Raw genomic sequence first — 25,676 nt, forward strand, 5'->3', positions numbered from 1 at the left:
TTTCTAATTTGAAAAGAAAATGATTGAATTTTTAATGACCTTTGCTCTAGTGCAATCTGTATTTATTTAATTTTTTAAAAGAAGGCAACACTATGACCCAACTGAAGATTATAGTTGATTTCCAGAAGGGCCTTTAAATTGAACAAAACTGAACATCACATGCTCTTTCCTACCAAACAAGACATGCTGTATCTGATTTTCAAATATAGCCAATAGTTCCTATACAAGAATTAAACCACACTGCCTTCTCTAACAGTGACATCTTTCTAGTTTCATATATCTAGCTTACATTGGTATAAAAATTGAGTTGTAAAGCATTTGTTTTGCCCTTGTACTTGATTCTCTCTTAAGGACCAGTTGCATTAATGAGCTCAATGTCATCTGCTTCTAAATAATGGAATGCAGACCCTCTTCTGGGTCTGGTAAACTTCCTCCATGTCAACCCGTTTGCCTGTTTGCTCCTTGGCACCTTTAGCAAAACTGACCCCTGAGCTTATCAACTTCAGTTTTTTTCTACAGAGGTTTCTCAGTCCTGCAACTTTCTTTTGCTCCAACATTCTGCTTGAGGAAATTTTTAAAATGGTCTTCTGGAGATGGAATGGAAAGAAATCATGCTTTGGAGTCAGGCAGGGTTGTATATAACAGAGCATCCTGTTTTTACCACATTCTTGCTGTGTGTGCAACAGGGCAAGCAGCACAGTATTAACGTTAGGGGTGAGGTCTCTGAGGGCAGATTGCCAGGGTTAAAATCTTGTTTAGTTCCCTCTTTGTTGGGCAAGTAGTTTTACTTCTTTCTGTGTCAGTTTTCTTGTCATTTAATGAGAATATTAGAGTTTACCCCATGGAATTGCATCGAAAGTTAAATGATACAATTATGTGAAATAATTAGAACAGTGCCTGACACATTAGCCAGCACCTTTTCAAGTTTCAGCATTTTTTAAAATAAAAAATTGAGCATCAAGCTTATTTTATATTTTAAAGTAAGGATTAAATAAGATACTGCGAGTAAAGAATCCAGTCTTATGCCTGGTTCGTTAGTAGACATTCATTCATTTATTGAAAATGTGTTTATAGGCTTCCTATGCTAGACTTCTGACATTTTAAGAGTTGGGCATTTAGAGAAGTTTCAGGCATACTACAGTCTGTGGTTTTCTGATTTGTAAAAAAAAAAAAAGAAAGTTACCGTTGTTATAACAGATAAGGACTGAGTACAGACCAAATCTACACATTTTAGTCAAATCATGTTTGTTTTTCTTATCTTCCATCCTCACTTCTGAGGATATCTAATTTCTCTTTGACTCAGAGTTTAGAATCCCATTTTCTGTCCCACAAACAGTATTTGAATGTATCTAACTCAACATTGAGCTAGTAAGGATAACGAACATTCTGGGGCCATTTTGAAGTTTGCAAAGGGCTTTCATGTGCGATTTCTCCCTTGGTGCACCCCTGATGCGGTGAGGGACAGCTGCAGGCCCATTATCTTCATGAAAGCTCCCACGGAAACATATCTGCTACATGTTCTTAGTGATTAGTGAAATAAAAGATTTGAAAGTAAAAATATTCCTGTCTCTTTTCTTCAAAAAGCAAACAGATTCTAGAATAGGCAAGGACTAGAGCTGGAGGAGGAAAATTGGCAATTTTTTTCTTTGCATAATTTTTCTGACAAAACAAAAAGATTTTGACATCATTTTTATGACAAACTGTACCCATATCTTTGGAATTTTTGCAAATTTAGCATCAATCATGTACATTTTTCCAGTCATTTTCATTGAAATTTCTTTCTATTTATCTTGTTGGCAAAGTGAAAAGCAATTTTTGTTTGCTAACGCTGCCTTTTCCCTCGCTGCATAAAAAAGTGGTGATGGTAAAAAGAGGGGGGTTTTTCTTGTCTTCTGCAGGGAAGCCCCCAGTGTTCTCATTTGTATGTACAGTCTATCATTGCTATTTTAGCCTATTTTCATTTTATTTATAGCTTTGAATCACTTATTATTTGCTTGGAAAGAATTTGCCTAGAACTCTTAATTGGTACACATAGCAATTAAAACTTTATTACTTAAATATTTTTCAGAACAGGAAAGAAAAGGTACCCAAATCAGCATAATCAATTTAGCCATAAAACCCTAAGTCTGACTTTTTATTTTATTTATGATACGCATTTTGTTCTAATGCTTTGTAAGTAGCATAGCTGTTCTTTCTAGTTCTACATAAATGAGATTCATGCCTAATGTGCCTCCAATTTTCAAAAACAATCCCTCAAATACAGTTTTAACTTGCCATTAAGACTGTGTCTACCCATCATAAAATGAATGTTTGGGAAGGAATTACTGGCGCATGCAGGGTGTTAGTTTTTTAATATGAGAATCAGTTCTGCCCTGCAAGTCTTTTTATCACAACTTTCCTGTAGGGAAGTGGATTTTGCTGTTTTTAAGAGATATTTCCAGACAAAAGTCACATCAAGTCTATTCCCCATTGATTTAACTTTAGCAGTCTTTGTTGTAGACAAAATTTTACAGATAGATAAAAAAAGATTTTAAAAATAAATGTAATGGTTTAGAAATGTTTATTCAGTGTAGGCAGAGCATCTGTTGGTACCTTATATCCCTTGGGAAGATTTCTGAAAGACTATAATGAATCAAATGGAAAAAGTTGGAAATTTATAGCAACCCAAAAACTATTCAAAGAATGATGAAAATTACTCTGAAAAGTTCTGATGAGTAAGTAGTTAGCAAGCAAGCACACACACACACACGCGCGCACATATGAAGGACTGAAAATGAGTCCAGCACTGTGCTAGGCACTTTTACCTGCATTCTCATTTATTCCCCTCTCTGCTCCACAGAATTCCACTGAAAAAGGTGTTATTAGTACCCATTTTGAAAGCAGAGAAAGCAAATGACATATATAAAATCATTTAAAAACTGATAAGTTAGATTGTATATAAAATAAGCACAGAGAAAGAAAGAGATGAGAGAAGAGAGAGATTAGTGGCTTTCCTGAGGACTGAAGATGTCAGAACAGAAAGAACTTACATAGCCTGGAAAGATGACGGCAATTTAAGAACCTGCTCACCTTCTCCTTTATGGTAGCTCACTTCCCCTCCTTCATCTCTGGTGACTGAGATATATGTTTTTATAAACTTCCAAACTCTAAATTATGAGAATTGTCAAAGCTGTTTTCTACTTTCTAGGACTATGGATTTAAACTTGGAAGGGTTTCAATCAATTCTTTATCTCAGTAAAAGAAAAGTGTTTTTGTAACAGGAAATGAAGGGATTTATTTGTAAGCTTACAGAAAAGATTGAAAACCAGCACTGAAATCCCATGAGAGACAGGAGTTCTCCTTAGTTCTCGGTTGGCTCACATGGTAAGTTTCATTTTGAGGGAGAGAAACAGAAGAGTACACAAGGATGCATCCCGAATGCTCATCTACCTTATCCATTCCATCCTCAAGGCTTTGGTACAAGTTAGGGATGATTATGCTCACGCACAGACAAAAAAAATGAGGAAGAAAGAGGATGAGTAACCTACCAACAATCAGGTAGAAAGGAAGAGAAGAAATTAGAGGCAAGCCCAGATTTGTCTACATTTGTAGACAAATTGTAGACAAATGCAGTGTCTACAAATTTCCCATTCAGTTCTGTCAACTCGATAACAGCCATTGACAATGACCTGGGCACTATATGGCAAAGCAAATAATCTACATCTTATTGTTTTACACCTTAGTGCTCTTTACAAATGATGGCAGAAAAATAAAAGTTTATATCAGTTAAGTTTTGCTGTCATGTAGCCTCAGTTCTTATGACAAATGTTAAGGACCCCATGGAAATCAGCAGGAAGCACCCTTCTTTCCATGCCAAGATGATGTGTCTGACTTGTCAGGGTGATAAGCACTTTGAATTTGAAGATTGGCGCCTGTATGCCAGGTTGCAGATTTTGGCAATGAGTGAGTGAATCATTAATTTCTATTTATGAATGTAGGACAGGCAATTTTGTTGCTTGCTCAACATCCTTTCTCCCTTCTTCCTTTCTAACAGAGCTCCACATTTGTTCAGAATGATAATGTACTTTGCCACCCAGGATCTGATTTGGATCACAATTGGTCAAAGCCAACGGTGATAATTATTTTCTTTGCCTTCTCAGTCTTTATGGCATAAGGGGTGGCTGCACATCTCAGTCCTGCCAATGGAATTTAAGGAGTCTATTAACATTGTTTCCAGAAATGCTTTTCTCTTTCTGATTAAAACACCCAGGTATGTCTGGCTATCACTTGCCATGTCTTTTCCTGTTTTAAATGCAGATGTAGTATCTGAAGCTGTGCAGCTGGTTTGTAACTATAAGTTGATGAACAGAGATGTTGGGCCTGGCACCATGAAACTGTTGAAGGCACACCAAAAAACAGTCTATCTTTTGACTTCTATTTTTTCGTGTGGAACAAAACTATTTTGTTAAAATGTTATAGTTGAATGTAGTTGAATGCTTTGTTACTTGCAGCTAAATACATTCCTAACAAGTAAAGGAGAGATTACAACTATAATCTTACTATAACTGTCTATATTAGCTACTAACTGAATATATTATATTTGGGAAATAATAATTGTGGTAATCTAAATTATTAACACAGTTTTCTCCAAAATAATCTAAATTGGTTTAATATGGGTAACTGAAAACATACAATATGGTAAATGATGAAATAAATAAATGTTAAATAGGTGAGTGTGACAGAGAATTATTGAAAATATACTGTATTTTATTTTAGAAATAAAATCTGCTGTGTGTAGTCACTTTTGTGGTTATTTCTCCCCCTTTTATCATGGCTTCCCATACCTATAAAAAAATGAGTTCACACTAATTATCTGCAAATGGGACTCATCGCCACAGTGAAATCGAGTCTCTCCTTGATCCTAATCCAAATTTAACTGCAACCTAAATGATACCTGACAGAAATATGCAGAGGTCACAGAGTCCCTGCCTGTGAGAGACATTAATCAAACAAATGTCATTTGTGCAGTTCAGTAGCTTTATATAAGAAAATTTAACTTAAACCTTATGAAACAGGAAGATTAAATGAAAATACATACAATGAATTTAGAATAAAAAGGCAAAACTCTAGAGATCCAGGTTGCTAAATTATTATTTTTAAAATCTGGCTGTAAGACATACAGGCCATTTTGGTCTCCTGGCTCTTCTTCACTGGCATTTTTAATCAGAACAGTTTTCTCCTCAGTTGTCTTTCTTTTTCACTCTTTAAGCTAATCATTACCAGTAGGTTAGCAGTTCTAATTTTTCTATGAACTGATACTTCTGAGAACACAAAATTGTTTTGATAATTCTGAGAATACAAGTCAAATTTTGTGGCATTCAAGTGAAAATATCTTCAACTTGCTTTTGTTTTTCACACAAGAAAAGAAAGTAAGTAAATGTGAAGGGCTGCTTTCTATAGTCATTCCTATTCAGGGACTCATTTGTTACGTTCTTGCTTTAGTAATTTTTATTTTTGTTTATTTGTTTCCTTTTCCCTTTAAAGGTATAGATGAGAAAAATAAATGATGTTTAGAAGTGAAGCAAAATAAATTTTATGGACTCCAAAAGCCTTTCCAGGTGTCTAGATAAAGTGCCTGGAAATGCTTATATAATTTGAGTTCAAAGCATCAATTAAATCATCCACTTTTCTACAAAATAAATTTTATCTGGGGTGCATTTTGTTACCCAGATTGTGAAGAACTTATTATAAAGCCACGCTTTCATTTTCAAGTCCCTTATTCATGCTAAGTCCTTTGTTTTTCTCTATTCAATAAAAGAGACGTAAGCAGACATTTTCCAAATTTTTTCTTAGAACATTTATTTTTTCAGGAATCATGATGGGATTTGATGAATTAAGGAACAGAACAAAAAATCCCATGTTACTAATTTGTATATGACAGCAGGTGGTTGGGTTCAAGTGAACAACAAGCACACACAGAAGTCAAATCAGAAAAGCTTCCTTATTTGGCTAAGTGAATTATCTCCAGGATCATACATTAAAACATAGAAAAGCACTCCTTTTCTATCTTTGATAGCCTCAAAGGAGTGAAAAATAACTTTCCTTTTTAAACATCCTTGACACTTCCCACAAAGTCTTAGCGTCCCCACGGTGAGGTCCTCACAGGTGGTTCACAGAGAATGAGATTACATAATTAAGACTTTGGGAAGCAGGGGTCACTGCAAACCCACACTGGATGAACAAACAGAAGCTGGGGTTTGAGCAAAAAAAAAACTGAATCTTTTCATTTAATTCATTGCTAAACCACAAAGAACGTTATTCTCAGTTTACATACACTGTAGTCTGGAACACAAAATAAGAGTTTGCAGCAATTTTTCAGAAAGTTATTTTTGTGTGCATGCACATGTGTGCACATCATTGTATATGCATACATGTTCACATGTTTGTTCACATGGGGAAAACTGTCATCATTGTTCACCTGCCCCACACAAAAATGTTTATCTAAAATGTTCTGGGGATTAAATGCATAGTTTAATGATTGAAGGCATTTCTATATTAGCTATCATCCTTGATTGGCTCTAACAGTTAAATTTGAAAATTATTCAATAGATAAGTAGATTAAAGATACTTAAGAATGTCCTAATTACCCAAACAGCATTTGAAAAAAAGAAAAGGAGTCTTGAATATGATACTGAACCAAAAGTGTTTGACAACTCATTTTAACTATCTTTCAGATAAAGAATAAATTCAAGGATTCAGTCACTTGTGCTTACAGAGGAACATATGGCATGTTCTGTTGGAGGACGGAGTAACCCTCAACGTACCAGCCAGATTTTTAGTTAGTTATTACAGCCTCTTCATCTAAGGCTCCCTGTGGTCTTTACTTCCCAAGTGACGGGGCTGAATGAAGAGATGATTGTGCATAAAGTGGTTTGTGATCTTCCTAAGGGAAAGACTTGATAAAACATGGGCTCTTCTTAGGATACAGCAGATGTGCAGACCACAGCAAAAGCCCTATTCGTTAGAACGACTCAGCCATGAATCAAGCATTGTCACATTTTCATCTGGGCAGGCGGTCACTGGGGAAGCAGAAGGAAGAGAATAGTAGGAGGGGCACACAGTCTCCCCAGGCCATTTATATAAGGCCTGGAGTGAGGGGAGCTGTAATAATCCAGGTATCGTCTTAACTTTTTATTACACATCAGATATTAAAATAGCAGGGTCAAGAGGAAAAAGATCAACTGTGATTTCAGCTTGGTAAGCAGCATTGCACTCACTGGTTAGGATGAGAGATGTACAAGCTGCTCACACGACTGCTAATATTTATCCTTAGCAGCAAGGGAATTCTGGTCAGGAAACAAAGACCAGCACAGGGCAGCATGCAACTGAGAGCTGTGTTGAGAAACACAGGCTGAATGCTCCAAATGGTTTGCAGGAAGTCATGAAAGAGCCTGGCATCAGGGGAAAATGCTCACACTGGCGTTTCTTCCATTCCAGGCAGATGGGAGAGTGGCTGTTCTCAATTTTATGTCCTCCTTTAGGGACACAGGGCTACCTGGCAAATTCAGGAAGTGATTTTCCTTTTAAGAGGCTTCTTCAGGGTTATTTATTCCATTTATTCACCCAGCAAGTAGTTGTAGAGTTCCGACTTTGTGTCCAGCTCTGTGATCACTGTGAGAGGCACACACAGGCCTGCCCTCATGGAGTTCATAATCAAGGCAGAGAAAGCAAGATCAGGAAAGCAAGAGCATGTGAGCTATGTGGAGGTACAGGGAGGAAGATATACGCTGGAAGGGCGCTCCAAGGAGAACATCTGATCGACCCTAAGGGCTCTGTGTAAACATTCCTTGGTTCCTTGCAGAGTTGCAGCCCTCATGTCAGCATTTTCCAGAGTGAGCTGGAGCTTGGCAGCAGCCCACGCATCTGCTGCATTGCAGGAATAGCTAGAGGTTTATAAAGCTGTTTCTTTAGGAAGATCACAGCCCTTGACTTCTAATATCCACCTAGGCTTTCAGGGGTCAGGAGAAAAATCCTCCCCCTGTGTTTTCACAAGCCATAGGAAAATGAAATGCTCCACTACTCCCCTGGCATAGGAACAACAAAGCATTGAGACATTCACTTATAAAGAAAAAAGGACAGAATCAAGATGATGCTGTAGATAACACAATGTTTCATCATTTGCATGAGGTCTGAAATATCCCCAGGCCTGACTACAGAATAGTGTGACACCTTGAAAACACAGATTCACACAACCCACAATAGAAACAGAGAATAAGGAAATTCCAGTGTTTTCTCTTTTTTTAATGGAATGAAATTTTATTTGACATTTGCCTGAGTAGTTTTATTTATGTGTAGCATTGAGTTTCTGGAAGAAGTTCTCATATTGAAGGTTGCTGTTACGGCTTTATCAGCTAATCCTCTCTCTCTCTGTGTGTGTGTGTTAATTTATGTGATAGCAATAATGAAAAAGAGGAATGGAATGTTAATACCCACCAGCTCCCAAGAGAGAAAGGAAGCGCTGCAAATACACACAGTGGCATCAAAGCAACATTTCTTTTGAACTAAATAATGCAAATTAGGTTTACCTCTATCCATCTCCCTTTTCATTGAAATATATTTTCAAAAGTAATGAAATATGTGTTGTCCTTCTTTTCTTACTAAAAACTAGGCCTTGCTAAGCAAAATCAAGTTTTTGAGGCTGTCAACACATGTTACAAATGATGAAATTTTTCTGCAAGCATGTTAAATTAGAATGTAGAAGATCCTAGCTAATTTGTGTAGCTCAAGCTTCTAAATGTGCACTTTGTCCTCTTTCCTTGTCATGGAAGCAAATCTGTATTGACTGTCCTATCCCACACTCACATGCGTCAGTTTTCATCAGCCGGTCAGCTGTGGGCCTTGTACACACCCCTACATTCCCTTTGTTGTGTTGTTTCCTGCAGGCTTGTCTTACTTTCCCTCACCTTCTCTTATCTCCCTGTTCGTATTCTCCACGAGTTTATTTTCCATTTGGAATCTATCTTATCTCCTCAACAGGAGTATTGATCCTCTGTTATATAGAACACCTGCTTCCTGGTATCCCCTCTTCACTGTCACACAGACTATTATTGCATGTGGTCACTTTTGATTATTCCAATGTTGACTGCAGTTTTCCCAGCTGAGGCCATGTAGGCTTCTCATATATCAAGAACATCCAGACGGCTCACTGATCTTTTGCTGTGGCCAGATGATTGACTCAGAGGCTTGGACTGAAAGATAAAAAGCAGTGAAATTGGTGTATTAATAGAAACATTACTTTTAGAGTAGGGACAAGGGTGGGGAACAAATAAACAAATAATGAAACAGGACTTTTGCATATTGCCAAAAAGAGAATGGGGAGACATAGTTTCAGGTTTGGGTATACAGCAAGTCTTGAAGGCTTGCCCATAGAGAGAACTTTGATGAATGGCTCTCCACTTCTCCCACCCCCCATCCAAACCTGTCGTGGTAAGAAAGTGAGGTGCTATTACTCTCTTAGCAGGTGGGAGACCAGGCCACCACAATTGTTAAAAACGTAGGGTTATTTCAGGAAGGTAGAACATATGCTGACCATATGAAATATATTTTTAGGAAGATCTTATCTGGAGAATGTTGCTTTTGATGAAGGAAACTAGGTAAAAATTATCTTGCTACTCAGAAAAATGTTTTAGGTAAGATAGATCAATGGCAAAGATACTCAATTGGTTTAAGTAATCACTTTGAAGTCTTGGGGATGGCCACACAAATGTGTCTTTCTGAGTATGGAGAGGGCAAGACCTTGTCTCCTTTATGTTCACGTTCTTTTTGCAGTGCTGTTGTCAGGAACTAGTTGCCACACTTCAATACTCCCAGGCTCCCGACAGTATAGGAGAGGATGGGCTTGGGATATGGCTTGTTGTATATGTACTTGGTGATTCCTCCTTGGCCTCCTTGGGCCAGTTTCCTCTTCTACTGATGGCAAAGTGAATGTATCTGTGCATTGCCAAGTTGCTCTCCCACCTCTGCTCAACATCTCGTCACACATTATAATGAGCAGCAATGTGAGCTCTATGGGGGTAGCCTCATAATCTTCCTCCAAGCTATGACTTTGAGATGCAGGCAGAAGGACAGAGAATTGTGTGTGCTTCCTTTTTACCTCTCTCTTTCACTCTCAGCAGACCACTCAAATGATGATGAGCTGCCAAGTCATAAATCCTTGAAGATTCTCTGGCCAGGGAAGAAAATGCTATGAAAAAGGAGAGAACTGGTAGGGAGAAAAGATAGGGCAGCAACACACATCTTTGCATCAGGGATCCAAGGAAGACCACCACATGATGATTTGAAGCTGAACACAACTATATCTTAGCTTATGTCTACACAGTCAAGGAATCAACTGAGGTAGCTGTAGCATGACTATCCTCATTTCAGCCTTTCCAGAAGTGGGAATGTAATAATTATATATTTTAATTATTGTTTTTATGGCCTTGATGTTCATTTTGGAAACAATGAAAATATAATAAAATATTTCTAAAAAATTAATGATTGCAACAAAATGTGAGAGTAGGAATAGATCAGACAATGTGCCTTTAATAGTCTCCCAAATTGCTTGCATTTAAGATAAGAACCTTTAAAACCATAGGTTTTGTTCCAGTTTATGGAAAGTGTTGATCCAAACTGGTATCTTCTTGATAATTCTCAGACATGAAAAATCGTTTTAAAGTTCAAGTTAAATGGTTTGTATATAATACACTGTCCCTTGAATAACTCTGCTTGAATTAATTTCAATGAAGAACATTGCCTGTTATAAACAGAACTGATGTTGTCAATACCAAAATTCTCTCAGAAATATAGGTCTTTTGATAAAGAAAGAAATGACATGTCATTTCCCCTTTTAAAGGCTTACATAAATCCCACTTTGTTATTCTGTGGATTTTTCTTTTGTCTAACATACTTGTGGAAGCTTAGGCAGTAGCTGCACCTCATAGAGCATCATGATTGCAGTCAAGTGTCTAATAGGTGCTTTCCTTTGTTCCGGTTACAAACTAAGTCTCTGCTGTGGTCCATGTCCTTGTATTAAACTCACTCAGTTAGTAGCAGCAGAACAAATATGTATGTCATTGGGGAGGAGGAAAAGAGAAAACACTGTAAAATGTAAAGCTGAAGAGGTAAAGTCATAGTGTGAAGTAGTTGAAATGTTGTAAGCAGAAAAGGAAAGTGAATAGATTTTATTTTTAGAAAGACAAGGTTAGTTTCAGGGTGGAGAGTTCAGTGGTGGAGGCAGGGCCAAGGCTGGGATCTGGTTATGAAGGCCTCGAAGGCAAGAAGACATGGGGTGCCTGACTAGTGTTAGGGCAAGAGAAATGATGGAGATTAGTGGATGGATAAACGGAGAGACTAAGGAGTAGATTAACAAGACTTGATAAGTGATGGGTATGCAGAGTAAAGAAAAGAGATGATTCAAAGGTAGGTTCATGTTCCTGCATATGTAACAGATGGCAATTTACTGAAGTAGAAAACACAACAGGAGATGATGCATCATCCACTTTGAGGTATATGGAGCTCAGAACACTGATGGGACAGCCAAACTTATTAATGGATCTGAGCTGGAGATAAAGATTTGGGAGCCAATACATGGCAATCAAAAATAATTGCAGGTATGGGCTGGGCACGGGGGCTCACACTTGTAATTCCAGCACTTTGGGAAGCCAAGGTGGGCAGATCTCGAGGTCAGAAGAGCGAGATCTTTCTGGCTAACATGGTGAAACCCCGTCTCTACTAAAAATACACAAAAAAAATTAGCCAGGCGTGATAACGGGCACCTGTAGTCCCAGCTACTAGGGAGACTGAGGCAGGAGAATGGCATGAACCTGGAAGGTGGAGCTTGCAGTGAGCTGAGATTGCACCACTGCACTCCAGCCTAGGTGACAGAGAGAGACTCCGTCTCAAAAAAAAAAAAAAAAAAAAGTAATAATAATAATAATACTTGCAGGTATGAAAAAGAATGAGGTTTTACATGGAGGAGGGCAAATTAAAGTGAGACAAAAAGAAGGCCTAAGATAAAATGCAAGGAACAACAACACTGAGGAGACAGGACCACAGGAACCAGAACCCAAGAAATGTGAATGCTTTCTGAAGAAGGAAGTGTTCAATATCAAATGCTATTGAGAAGTTAAAGACTGAATAGAATCAACTGGATTTTGGTTCAGGGGAAAATATGTTCTGTAGAGTAGAGGGGGTGGAAATCATCTTGCAAAGTGTGGGAGATAAGGAAGTATAAATGCATTTTTCCATAATTTTGACAGTCTAATCAAAGGCAATGAGTTCCTTGTGCAGATTTTTCAACTCTGCCACATATGAAAGCTTCAGTGATGTATAGGTCATAGCACATTTCATTTTTAACTTTGATATGACTTATTCCTATAGTAAGAAGACTGGCTTGAAGAAACAGAATCTGCTATAAGAATACTATCAGGAAAGAATGGTCAAGTCAGGTGAAATCGCTGCTATTGTATGACTGTGAGTATTTGCCTTTGTCTCCATATGTGTTTTGGTTTGCAGCCATTAATAGCTTGGATTCCATGAAGCAGTGGCAAAGGGGAGTGTGTCAGAGCAGCAGGCCAAAATTAAATTACAGCAACCTCGCACTTTGCATTAAAACCTTCACTCAGAGATGGAGGTTGGTAATCACGTCCAGATTTTCCTTAAAGACAATGGCCCTCCATGCAACTGGCCACACTCAGTTAATTCATGCTGTCAGCTGCCTTTATTGGCTGTGGGGAATCCAGTATTGATTCTTGAACTCAGCAGCAGCACAAAGAGCCACTAGTGCATGGTCAAAATGCTGCAATAAAGGGCTGGCAGCTTGAGAAAAGCAGCCATTCCATTGCACAAACAAGGTCAATTAGAGGACAGTGCAGTGTAATATAAATAGCATTAGCATCCCTCTTCAACTCCGATGATATCACGCTGGCAGAATGACAGTAAGGAAAATAAGGTTTAATGCCGAATAAATATAAAGGCATTTAGTGTAATTTAATTTCAAGCTCTCTATCATCTTAAAGTGCTACGAGTAGCAAAATATTTAGTTTCATCACGGGTAGGAATTTATGTCTACAAAAATGATTTTCCGATAAAACTTTGTTCGAACTAGCCAATTAGTCATGTACAGTTAAACTGGTATTATTAGTTTTATTGAGAAGTAAACAGTTTCTTATTCACAGATCCAATGTAGTGTGCCTACCTGTCATTTATTATCCTTTTTAGTATTAGAATTTCAAAATCTCCAGTGTGTCATGAAGAAGGAACAAAAGATATCTTGGTATTTTTAGTTTAAAAGATACAGCAGATTGAGTTTTTTTCTTTCTTTTTAAGTTGCTGGAAATTACTAGGACCTTTTGTTTAAATACTTGCATTCATTACTTTTATTTATGGGAGAATTTTTCCTACCTTCTTTGTCAGTTCAAAATTAATTACAAATGTAAAACGCATCATGCTGCTAACACATACTCTATGCGGGAAACAAATTATACTCTCAAAATAGATAATGGACAGCTTGGAGAGGTAATTGATAAACCTACACTGCCTACAATAACTGAATAGATTTTAGAAAAATATATAATTGTTAGGAATGGAAAGAACGTGTTTGAATTCTCCTTGGTAATGAGTGTGCTCAGTGTTGACTAGGAACAACTCATTAAAGTGCATAAAAGAGTTTAAAGAAAGTGTGAATCATGATGCCTTGGAAATGTCCATTAACCACTGAGAGTATATGTAGTCTCTTAGGCTGATGTTGTCTAGTCATTTGGTTAAATTATTTTCTAAGAGATAAATGTTTCAAGTAACCTAAGGTATTTCCAGCAAACCTGCTATGTACATTATGAGTTGAATATAAGAGTCTCAAGTTGCTTTCATGAACTTCCTTGAGTAGATGAGTTAAAATATCCTGTTTATATCCCATACCTCCTGCTCTATCTGCTAAAAGATAACATTTATAAACCCCTAACAAAGATACTGTGAGAGCAAATACATACATTTCTGCAGTTAGAGTGGGAGAATCACCTAATCTTCAAAACCATACACTAATAGAATTTTACATATGGGAAAGATCTTAAGAAGTAATCAAATCACACCTCCTGTTATCGGGGCCAGATAAATTAAGTCACATGCACAAACATGTAACTAGCCGATGGCCAAACTGGGACTCTCCAACATGCTTCAATTTTTAATTGTTCATTATTCTTTTCATTACAAAACCAGTTTTAAAAAGAAACATGTACGGTTATACAATCTGATAACTAAAGGATACTGTTCAATGGAAAAAATTCAAATAATAGATACTGAAAAACTTGGAAAATGGAAGTCATCCATTTTCCTACCTCTCAAAAAACAATTTTATGTATTTTTCCAGATTTTTCATATGTATTATATAATACATATATGCATATATGTTTTAGCGATAAATAAGTTTATATCTATCTATCTATCCGTATTAGTCAGTTCTTGCACTGCTATAAAGAAATGCGTGAGACTATTAATTTATTTAAAAAAAGGTTTAATTTGCCCACAGTTCCACAGACTGTACAAGAAGTATAGCAACATCTGCTTCTGGGGAGGCCTCAGGGAGTTTTTGCTCATGGCAGAAGGCAGAGCGGGAGCAGGCATCTTATATGACAGGAGCAGGAGCAAGAGGGAGAGTGAGGAGGGACATTTAAATGACTAGATCTCATGATAATTCACTTACTATTAGCACACAGGGGATGGGGCCAACTCATTCACGAGAATTCCACTCCCAAGATCCAGTCACCTCCTACCAGGCCCCACCTTCAACACTGGGGATTGCAATTCTACTACAGAATTAGGTGGGGCACAGATCCAAACTATATCACTATCTAATCTATTAATATCGATCTATCTAGCTGTCTATCATCTAATCTCTCTATATACTAACTTGCTTTTATCTTTTAACAAAACACTATAGATAACTTCCTTGCTAGTATTTATAATTCCAGCATACATCCTTTCTAATGGATGCATAATGTTCCATTTTATAGCTACAGCCTCACTTAATTATTTAATACCTTTTTCTACATTTGGATTTCTTCCAATTACTGTATAGTATGTATTTTTGTATATGTATTTTCATACTTGTTAAAATATTTCTATTGGACACATTTTTTCAGAAAGGGAATTACTGGCTAATTTATTTTTTTAACAAACGTTTAATTTGGAGACTATTTTAGATATATAGAAAAGTTGCAAAGATAATACACCCTTCACCCAGTTTCCTCTAATATTAACATCTTATATTAGCATGATAATATAATAAACTATGCATAGTTGCCAAACTAAGAAACCAATATTGGTACATTACTGGATTTCAGTAGTAGAACTTCTTTTACTAATGTATTTCGTTGCTGTTGTTCCAGAATCCAGTCCAGGTTATTAAATTGTATTTAGTTGTCACAATTCCTTTGATTTTCTGGTCTGCAGCTAGTTTTCACTCCTCACTTATTTCCGATTACCTTGGCATTTCTAAAGCATACTGGTTGGGTATTTTGTGAAATGAGTTAATTGATATTTGCAATTAAATTTAATTGTCATTGATAAGTGATCCCTAAAATGTTTAAATAATATATACGTCTAATGTTAGTGAATGTTAGTGACTATTTTTTCTAATAGCCTTGACTTTAGAAGATAGTTTTCTCTTGCTGACCTTTGCCTATCTAGATGGTAATGGATAGAACTGCTTTATGACTTCAATTTATATTGGAAATATTTTCAGATTTATTATTTATTTGTCTTTCATGTTTGTGAATTGCTCACTCATATTCTTTGTCCATTTTTTCTACTGACATTTTGGACTTTTCTTATGAATTAGTTAATTTTTTTCCCATATTAGAGATCTTAGCCATATGATCGCAAGTCTTAACACAAATTTATTTCCAGTTCTAGTGTATTTTTTATAAGTTTCTTTATGAATTTTTTTTAGAGAAGTTGTAAATCATTGTCTTTACAGTGTCTGAACATTTTGTCATGTTTAGAGAAAGTGTCTTTTTACTCCTAGATTGCAAAAATGTTCCTGCACTTATTGTTATATATTTTTGCCTCATATTTACATGTCAATCTTTCATACACCTGAGATTTAATTTGATATGAAGGGTGATGTAAGATTCAGTTCAGTTGTTTTATTTTCCCTAAAGAGTTAGCCAATTGTCTCAAATCACATTTGCTCTCTTGCCTTTTACTGGTTTGGATAAATGGAACTGACCATAATTTAGAGAGTAGTAGTCAAAATTTTGTATTTTAAAGTACGACAGTGCCTCCTCTGAAAAAAGAGAAGTTATATTTTACTGTATTTACTGTATACCTACCTGCTACCTTTAAAATCCTTTACTATTTGTATTTTGCTTAATCTTGTAACTGCATGTGACACTTGCTCACTCCTCCTCTCTGAAACGCTCTCCTCGTTTCTCCTTTGGACTTTCTGATACCTCTCAGCTTGTCTTCCTTCTCTCCTTGATCCACCTCGTGCCCCACTTCCTCTCTGTGTCCCTGAATGTCGGTGTTCTCTGAGGACTGGGTTTTGTACCACTTATCTTCTCACTTTGAGTGCTTCTCATATATATTGTTGAAAATATGTATGTTGTTATTTATTGCTTGCTATTTCCCAGAAACTATTCTAAGTATATTAAACATATTTACTTATCATCATAGCAAATATACAAAATGGGCACTACCATTGTCACCTCCTTTTTACAGGTAAGTAAATTGGCATAGAGGGATTGAGGAGCATGCTCAAGTTAACTTGTGTTCCAAGCAGGTTTTGGAGGTGGAACTCGAACTCAGCCACTTTGCCTCAAAAGCTCATGCTCGTCATCAATATTCTGTAATTTCCCTGATGTTCTGTGGTAGCAAATTAGTTAAGAGAATGACTCTGTATTCCTGTCATGTTTGTTGGCATTGCTATTCACTCCAGTGGAGCCCGCTGGACTCATTCTCTCTCTTACCTCCTATATACAATGAATAGCCCAGTACTGTGTTTTTTACATCCTATATATTTTCAACGTATCTTCTCTCCTCCAAACCTACAGCTTCTATCCTAAATTGGACCTTTATTACCCTCTTTTGGTGCTGCTCTAATGACTTCCTAACTATAGGAGCACATCTGTTTAAATGGATTACTAGAATCATCCACCCAGATGACAACTTTAACCATGATTCCTTTGCCTAAGCTTCCCAGCAGCTCCCTAACCCACCACAACTTGCACTCTCAGCTCTTTCATAGGATATAGAAAGCAAGGTTCTCCATGCCCTGGGACCAGCTCTTTCAGCTCTTTCTGCCTCCTGCTAATTGCCCCTCTCTTGCTCCCCTCCCACCTCAGGCACTCGACTCTGCTCCACACTCTTTCTTGGTTAGTGTCACTCACTGCCTAGGACCCTTCTCATACATTGCTTCTTACAAGCAGTCACATCTCCATCTCCTCACTGCAGTGATGGCTGGATCTAGTGTTCCTTCTCTGTCATAACACTCAATTTAACATGGTGTTGAAGTCATTGGCTTCTTTGTCTCTCAGAGCTCCTTGGCAGGCTCTGTCCTGTCTTATTGGTCTTTATTGTCCTAGCACAGGGCGCTAGGAAATCTGTTAAATAAAAGAAATCTGTTAAATGTTGCTAACTTGAATTCTAGAGGCCATTTTATAATATTCTAACTGCAATCCCTGCCTTATGGTCACATCAATGGTACTTTTCTGAGCTCTTAAATGACTTTAAGCAGACCTGCAGTTGCTGAAGAATTGTACACAATTCAACTAAATAAATCATTACTTTCAAACAGCAAGTAAAAGAATGTTTCCTGGATGGGTAGATGCTATACTATTATAGTTTTTGGTATATGTAATTTAATAGCTGCTGAGGTAAACATTCCTTGACTTGCTATTACATCTGTTACATCTGTGTTTTGCATCTCCATTTATATTAAAATACAACCGTAACTGATTTATATCTCCCATATCCACAGCGTTAAGGGTGGTGTAGAAGTCATTATCCCTAATAAACCAGTGATAGGTCTTTCTGACATGATATGTGATGGAATTAGGAATTTGGGGGATTAATTGAGGTTATGTAAATTTGAGTTTGGGGATCTTTATGGCAGCATGTGTAAAAAGAAAAAGTCAGGATGATGGGAAATAGGTATTAACAGAAAAAAAAAAAAATTTATTTAGCATTTCCTATGTGCCAGGCACTGTATTATCTCATCTAAATTTTAGAAGAAGTTTTTGGGTCACCGTCATGCCCATTTATGAGGATTCTAACTCTAAGTGCTGTATTTTGCAGAGAGAGCTATACATTTGGGAGGCCAGTTGTCCAAGAGTTCCAAGAGGTACCAGATTAATAGCCACTAGCTAATATTCTGTATTGTATTGAAATGACTTTGTTTATACTATAAACTTATTTATTCCCACACTTTATGACATTTTGGGAGGACTTGATGAATTGTAAGTTTGTCGCTCTATCTCTCCCCTGGGCCATACAAGGACTCAGGTTATGCATTTTCATAATTTGTGTGGAGATAATTTCCTCCTGCAAACTTTCTGACAAGGGTTTTGCATGGAGACTATTAAAGTGCCTCACTGCTCTGAGCACTGTCCATGTCACAAGGTGAGGCCCCAAGAGATGCAGCACAGTAAATGTTTCTGAAAAATTCATCTTGTTAATTTATAGATACGACTTTTGCCTTGAAATCCTGCCTCCTGATAAGCAGGGGCAGCACAAAAAGGAATTCAAATATTAACTCTACTTTCACTGGAGTCAATTCTAACCATTTGTCCCAGCTGCTGCTTTTCTGGGATGTATTATATTTCTTGAGTTCAGTGCCATAGAAAAGCCTCCCCCTCCCTTTAACCCAATGGTCTCAGGAGATGCAGAATCATCAGGAATTGAAGCTCCTTCAAGCTTTTGGAGTTAACACCTCTTAAAAACCAAAACATCTCAAGGGCCCTTCTGGCTACCTTGACATTTTTTCACAACTAGGAACATTTTATTTTGCAGAAAGTTCAGGTGGAGAAAGAGAATGTTCTAGGAGTTACATGGATATCTGTGACCTTCTCTGCCAGTATTTATTCCTGTTTTGGATCTTTTCCTTGCGGTTATGTTTGACATTTGTTTTACCTTCCTCAGCCTACATCCAGAACTGCAATGTGCTGATTCTTAGTACCTTTGGGTTCTTTCCTGAGGAAGCTGAGGCAAATCAGGTAGGTGGAGGGCCCTTCCTACTTGCTAGAGAAATGCAAAGACTTGCTCTTGTAACATAAAACAGGCTGCAGTTTGGCTCTTCCCACCCCTCAAGGCTTTCCCACACTGGGTTCCAGGAATTTGAACTGAGTTGCACAGAATGGGTAAAACTGGCCCATTATGGAGCATAGAGGGAAAATTCAATAGTATTCTAGAAGTGGGTGGGGACAGGGGGAGAAGAGCGATGTGAAGCTATGGGTCCTTGAGAGCAAGGAGAGGCCAGGCAAAAGGATAGCAACGCTGAACTGGCAAGCTGGAACTGGGGGCTTCTGGAGCAGTTCCTGAGGTCATGGGAGGCCAGAGGAGGCATCCTATGAGAGGAATTGGGGCAGATAGGAGCAGTGAAAGAAATTGTTGATTGCTTTGGACCATAAGTATTGGGATGTGTTACTCTCCTTTTCCTTTCAAAATGGTCTCACCACTGTCCCCATGAGACTAGTCCAAGACTATACTACACAGGGGTTGTGTGAAGAGTAGTTTTAGCAAAGCAAACTTTGTGGAGAGCCCATGTTTTAAATTTTTCTTGCTTATTCTTATCCTGAAAACTTAACTTCATTAAATGTGCATAGTATTAAAAAGTTTTCCTTTAAAATAAATTTCTTCTGATAGGATGATATGTGTGTGTGTGTGTGTGTGTGTGTGTGTGTGTGTGTGTGTGAGAAATATTTCTTTGAATGCTTTTTGTTTTCTTTTTCTTGGTCTTGGTTATTTCAAATGTTGTCATTAGCTTTATATTCTATCATACTTTTATCTTAAGGCACTTTAAAAAAGTATCTTTTATTAAGCTACAAAAGTCATTTTAATTATGCATACTTCTCTTAATTATGCCTGTATAAGTAGACACATGTTTATATATTAACAAACTAAAACAAAACCAAAACCTTTAGCCATTTTCTCAAAAGCAATCAAATCCACCAAATGAATGAGAATTCATATTGGTCTTTTCTGAAGAAGTGTTTGCAATTTGTAATTTGCTTGAAAATGGAAATGAAATGCCATGTTTCTATAAGCATTTCCTTTCAGTGTATTTTGCTTAAATATCAATGGTAAATGTATCTGTGAAAATATAGCTATCACAAGCCTCATCACATAGTAACTCTCAGAATCTGGATGTTCATTAAATAGATTTCCGTATCTCTTCTGTACCTATTTAAATATGATGTTATTTTTCCTTTAGCTGGACATACTGGCAAGGAAGGAAGGAAGGAGGGAAAGAGGGAGGGAGGGAGGGAAATAAGGAGGGAAAGAAGGGAGGGAAATAAGAAAAGGCAATTGATTTTTTTCTATCAAATGACCAAAAGAAAAATTTACTTAAAACTATATTATTTCACTAAGCCAAATAAAATATGTAGACATATCTCTAAATTTAACATCTTATTTAGGATACAAGAATTGCAATTTGGGGCATACATGCAGGCTGATTGGTGTTTGGTACATCCAAAGAACAAACAGATGGTTGGAGGTTTTATAAAAAGGAGAAATGTTATGTAGTGTTTTTTGAGAAAGTTCATTGCCACTAGCAAAGTTTTGGGGAGCTGGAAAACTCTGGTGACTGAGGATGGTAGTAAAACTAGTCTTAGACTTGTAGCAAGTTGTTTCAGAAGCCATGAAATAAAACTAGTTTCAAGTTACAGCAGGCAGTTTCAGCAGCCAGGCTGGCAGAGAATTACATTCTTGGAGCAATGTTATTGGTCTGACTACTTTCAATCTCTGACTTTTCCATTCTGTTTTACTTGGGTATGACTGGAATGACCCAATTTATATGGTCAATTTTCACATCTTGTATAGGAAAAATAAAATTTGTTTATATCAAAACTCTAGTAAGCGTTCTTAAGACATTCTCTGGTTCTCTGTAATATTCTATTTACTTTGATAATACTAATAAATTAAAATAGAAATGACTTAATTGTAGTTTAATTGTTTTTTATTATAGAAATGCTGGCCAGAGGGGATCTCAAACATGGAAAACTAAACATATTCAGTTCAACATGTGTTGAGGTTCTACCATCATGTATCAGTCATTGTTAAACACTAGAGATACAAAGGAGACAGGGTCCCTGTCCTTGCAAAATTCATATTAACTAGGGAATGCAGAGGAGAAAAAACCCTCAAAAACAATGTAATTTCTATAACTGAAGCTTCCAACAAGTTTCATGAGAAACAAATGATTGATATATTTTGGAGGAGGGATGTACTTTGAATAATAAGTTGAATTTTCCAGGTAAAGAGGAAAAGTGCATTTCATCTCAAGACAGGAAAATGTGCTTGAGGAGCAAGCGTAATTGTCATAGAATGTCATATAAATGATAGTGTAATATATGTAGTCTTTTTAATCTTTTTTTCCACTTAGAATAATGCTTTTGATGTTCATTCATGTAATTGCATGTATCCATAATTCATTTTGTTATAGCTAGAGAGTATTCCCTTGTATGGATATACAATATGACAATTATATATTCCTTCATTAGTTGATGGACATTTGGCAGGTGTTTGTGGACATATGTTTTTATTTTTATTCTTTAAATGCTTAGCAGTGGAATTTCTAGGTTGAATGATAAGTGTAGGTTTTATCTTATAAAAATTACCAATAGGTTTCTAAAATGGCTGTGGCATTTCTCATTCCTACCAGCAATGTATGAGAGTTCCAGTTGTTCTGCATCCCTTCCAACACTTGATATCATCAGTATATTAAATTTTAGTTATTACAGTAGGTATGCAGTGGTATCTCATTGTGGTATTAACTTATAATTCTCTAATTAATAAGGTTCAACATTTTTGACATGTGCCTATTTGCTATTCATATATCTTCTTTGTTGAAATATCTGCTATTAAGCCCATTTTAAACAATTGTTTTTTTGTCTTCATAAATATTCGTTATATATTTTCAAATATTTTGTATGTTCTGGTTATGAGTTCTTCATCAGATATATTGTTTTAAAATATTTTCTCCTATTCTGTGACTGCCTCTTAATTTATTTTACATTTATTTTGAGGAATATTTTTAATTTTGATAAAATTTAATTCATCAGTATTTAACAGTGTTTTGATTTTTTATAGTTTGTGTCCCAAAGTCACAAAGAGTGCCTCTATGTTTGCTTTCAGACATTTTATGGTTTGCCTCTTATAATTTGATTTATAAGCTATTTTGAGAAAATTTATGGATTTGATGTTGAGTAAGAGTTGAGGTTTTTTCCCACATGTGTAATCTAACTACTCTAGCACAATTTATGTAGATGATTATTTTATACCCATTGGATTACCTGAATTATCTTGGCATACTGTAGAAAATCGATTGATTTTGTGGGTATCTAATTCTGGTTTCTATTTCCGTGATTCACATGTTTATTCTTTTGCCAACTCCACACTACTTTAATACGGTAGCTCTATTCTAAATCCTGAAATCAGGTACTATAAATCATCCAACTATGTTTTGCTTCAGAATCCTTCTTGATATTCTGCTTCTCTTACAGTTCTATGAATTTTAAAATTAACTTATAAATTTTATTCCAAACATTTGCTGGGATTTTGGTTAAAGTTTTGTGGAATCTCAATATAAATTTGGGGTCTCAATATAAATTTGAGTCTTCTGATCTAGACGTATATCATTTCTCCCCATTGAGCTAGCTCTTTAATTTTTTTGAAGCAATAATATGTAGTTTTTAGTACAACTCTTGAGTGTCTGTTGTTAAATTTGCTCCAAGTATTTCATGTATTTAAATGCTGTTTTGAATGGTATTTAAATTTTTATTTCCAATTCTGTGATACCAGCCCATACAAATAGAAATGATTTTTGTAATAGTGATCCTTTATCCATACACCTTTTCAATCAATTCATTCTACTAGGTTTTTTGAGGGTTACTTAGGATTTTTCTAGATAGACGCCTATGTCGTATGAAAACAAAAACAGTTCTATTTCTTCCTGTCCAATCTCTATGTCTTTTATTTATTTCATTTAATTTATTTATCTTGCCTTGTTGTACCTTTTAGGACTTCCAGTATAATGGCTAAGGAAGAAACCACAAGACTGGGCATGGTGGCTCATGCCTGTAATCCCAGAACTTTGGGAAGCCAAGACAGGTGGATCACCAGAGGTCAGGAGTTCAAGAGCAGCCTGGCCAACATGGTGAAACTCCGTCTCTACTAAAAATACAAAAATTAGCTGGATGTGGTGGTGGAAGCCTGTAATCTCAGCTAATTGGGAGGCTGAGGCACGAGTATCACTTTAACCCGGGAGGCGGAAGATGCAGTGAGCAGAGAGTGTGCCATTGCACTCCAAACTGGGTGACAGAGTGAGACTCTGTCAAGAAGAAGAAGAAAAGAGGAAGAGGAAGAGGAAGAAGAAGAAGAAGAAGAAGAAGAAGAAGAAGAAGAAGAAGAAGAAGAAGAAGAAGAAGAAGAAGAAGAAGGAGAAGGAGAAGAAGGGGAGGAGGAGGAGGAGGAGGAAAAAACCACAGGAGAAATTAGAAAATATTTTCACGTGGTTTAAAGTCAGTGGCGGTGAGAGATATTCTTGCCTTGATCTCAGTCTTAGTGGGAAAGCCTTAAATTTTTCACTATTAAATTTGTTGTTGGCAGTAGGATCTTTGTAAATATTCTTTGTCAGCTTGAGGAAATTATTTTCTGTTCCTGTTCTGCTGAGAATTTCTACTATGAATAGTAGAAAATCAAATTTTGTCAAATGCTTTTTATGCACAAATTGAGATGATGACGTGATTTGTTTTAATATATTCATATAGTGAATTACATTGATTTTTAGATGTAAAACCAACTTTGCATTCATTGGATAAACCAAAAAAGATCATGATATTTTATACTTTATTTATTTAACTTGGGGAAGTTTTAAATTTTTTGTTGAAGATATTTGCATATAAGTTATGAGTACAGGAGCCTATAGTTGTTTCTCATTTAAAAGTCTTTTGTCTGGTTTTGCCCTCAGTAAAATCAGCATAGGAGAGACTTATCTTAATGTAGTAAAAGCTTCCTATGTCAAACGCAACATAATACTGAATGGGGAAATGTTGAAAGCACTCCCCCTGAGAACTGGAACAAGACAAGAATGTCCACTTTCACCACTTCTATTCAACATAGTACTGGAAGTTCTAGCTAGAGCAATCAGACAAGATAAAGAATTAAAGGACATCCAAACCAGTAAAGAGGAAGTCTAACTGTAGTTGTTTGCTGATATGATTGTATACCTAGAAACCTTAAAGACTCCTGCAAAAAGCTCCTAGAACTGATAAATTCAGCAAAGTTTCAATATAGAAAATTAATGCACATAAATTAATAGCTCTGCTATACACCAACAACCAAACTGATAATCAAATAAAGAACTCAAAGTCTTTTATAATAGGTGAAAAAATAAAATATTTAGGAATACACCTAACCAAGAAGGTGAAAGACCTCTACAAGAAAACCTGCAATCTATTGCTGCTGAATGAAATCATAGATGACACAAACAAACTGAAACACATCCTATGCTCATTGATGGATAGAATAAATATTGTGAAAATGACCATACTGCCAAAAGCAGTCTACAAATTCAATGCAATTCCCATCAAAATACCACCATCATTCATCACAGAACTAAAAATATCCTAAGATTCATATGGAACCAAAAAGGAGCCCACACAGTGAAAGCAAGACCATGCAAAAAAAAAAAAAAAAAAAAAAAAAAAATCTGGAGACATCACATTACCTCACTTCAAACTATACTATAAGACCACAGTCACGAAGACAGCATGGTACTGGTATAAAAATAGGTGCATAGACCAATGGAACAGAATAGAGAACCCATAAATAAAGGCAAATACTTACAGTCAACTAATCTTCCACAAAACAAACAAAAACATAAAGTGGGAAAATTACACTCTATTTAACACATGGTGCTGGGATAATCAGCAAGCCACATATAGAGGAAGGAAACTGGATACTCATCTCTCACTGTATACAAAAATCAACTCAAGATGAATCAAGAACTTAAATCTGATAACTGAACCATAAACATTCTAGAAGATAACATCAGAATAACACTTCTAGACACTGACTTAGGCAAAGACTTTGTGACCAATAACCCAAAAGCAAATGCAACAAAAACAAATATAAAAATAAATGATACTTAGTTAAACTAAAAAACTTCTGCACAACAAAAGAAGCAATCAGCAGAGAAAACAGATAACCCACAGAGTGGGAGAAAATCTTCACATTCTGTACATTGGACAAGGGACCAACATCCAAAATCTGCAAGGAACTCAAACAAATTAGCAAGAAGAAAAGATACAGTCCCATCAAAAAGTGGGTTAAGGACATGAATACACAATTCTCAAAAGAAGAAAAACAATGGCCAACAAACATATGAAAAAATGCTCAACATCACTAATCATCAGGGAAATGCAAATCAAGATCACAACATG

This window comes from Piliocolobus tephrosceles, chromosome 7 (genome assembly GCF_002776525.5).
Source record: "Piliocolobus tephrosceles isolate RC106 chromosome 7, ASM277652v3, whole genome shotgun sequence".
In the NCBI taxonomy this organism is placed as follows: domain Eukaryota; kingdom Metazoa; phylum Chordata; class Mammalia; order Primates; family Cercopithecidae; genus Piliocolobus; species Piliocolobus tephrosceles.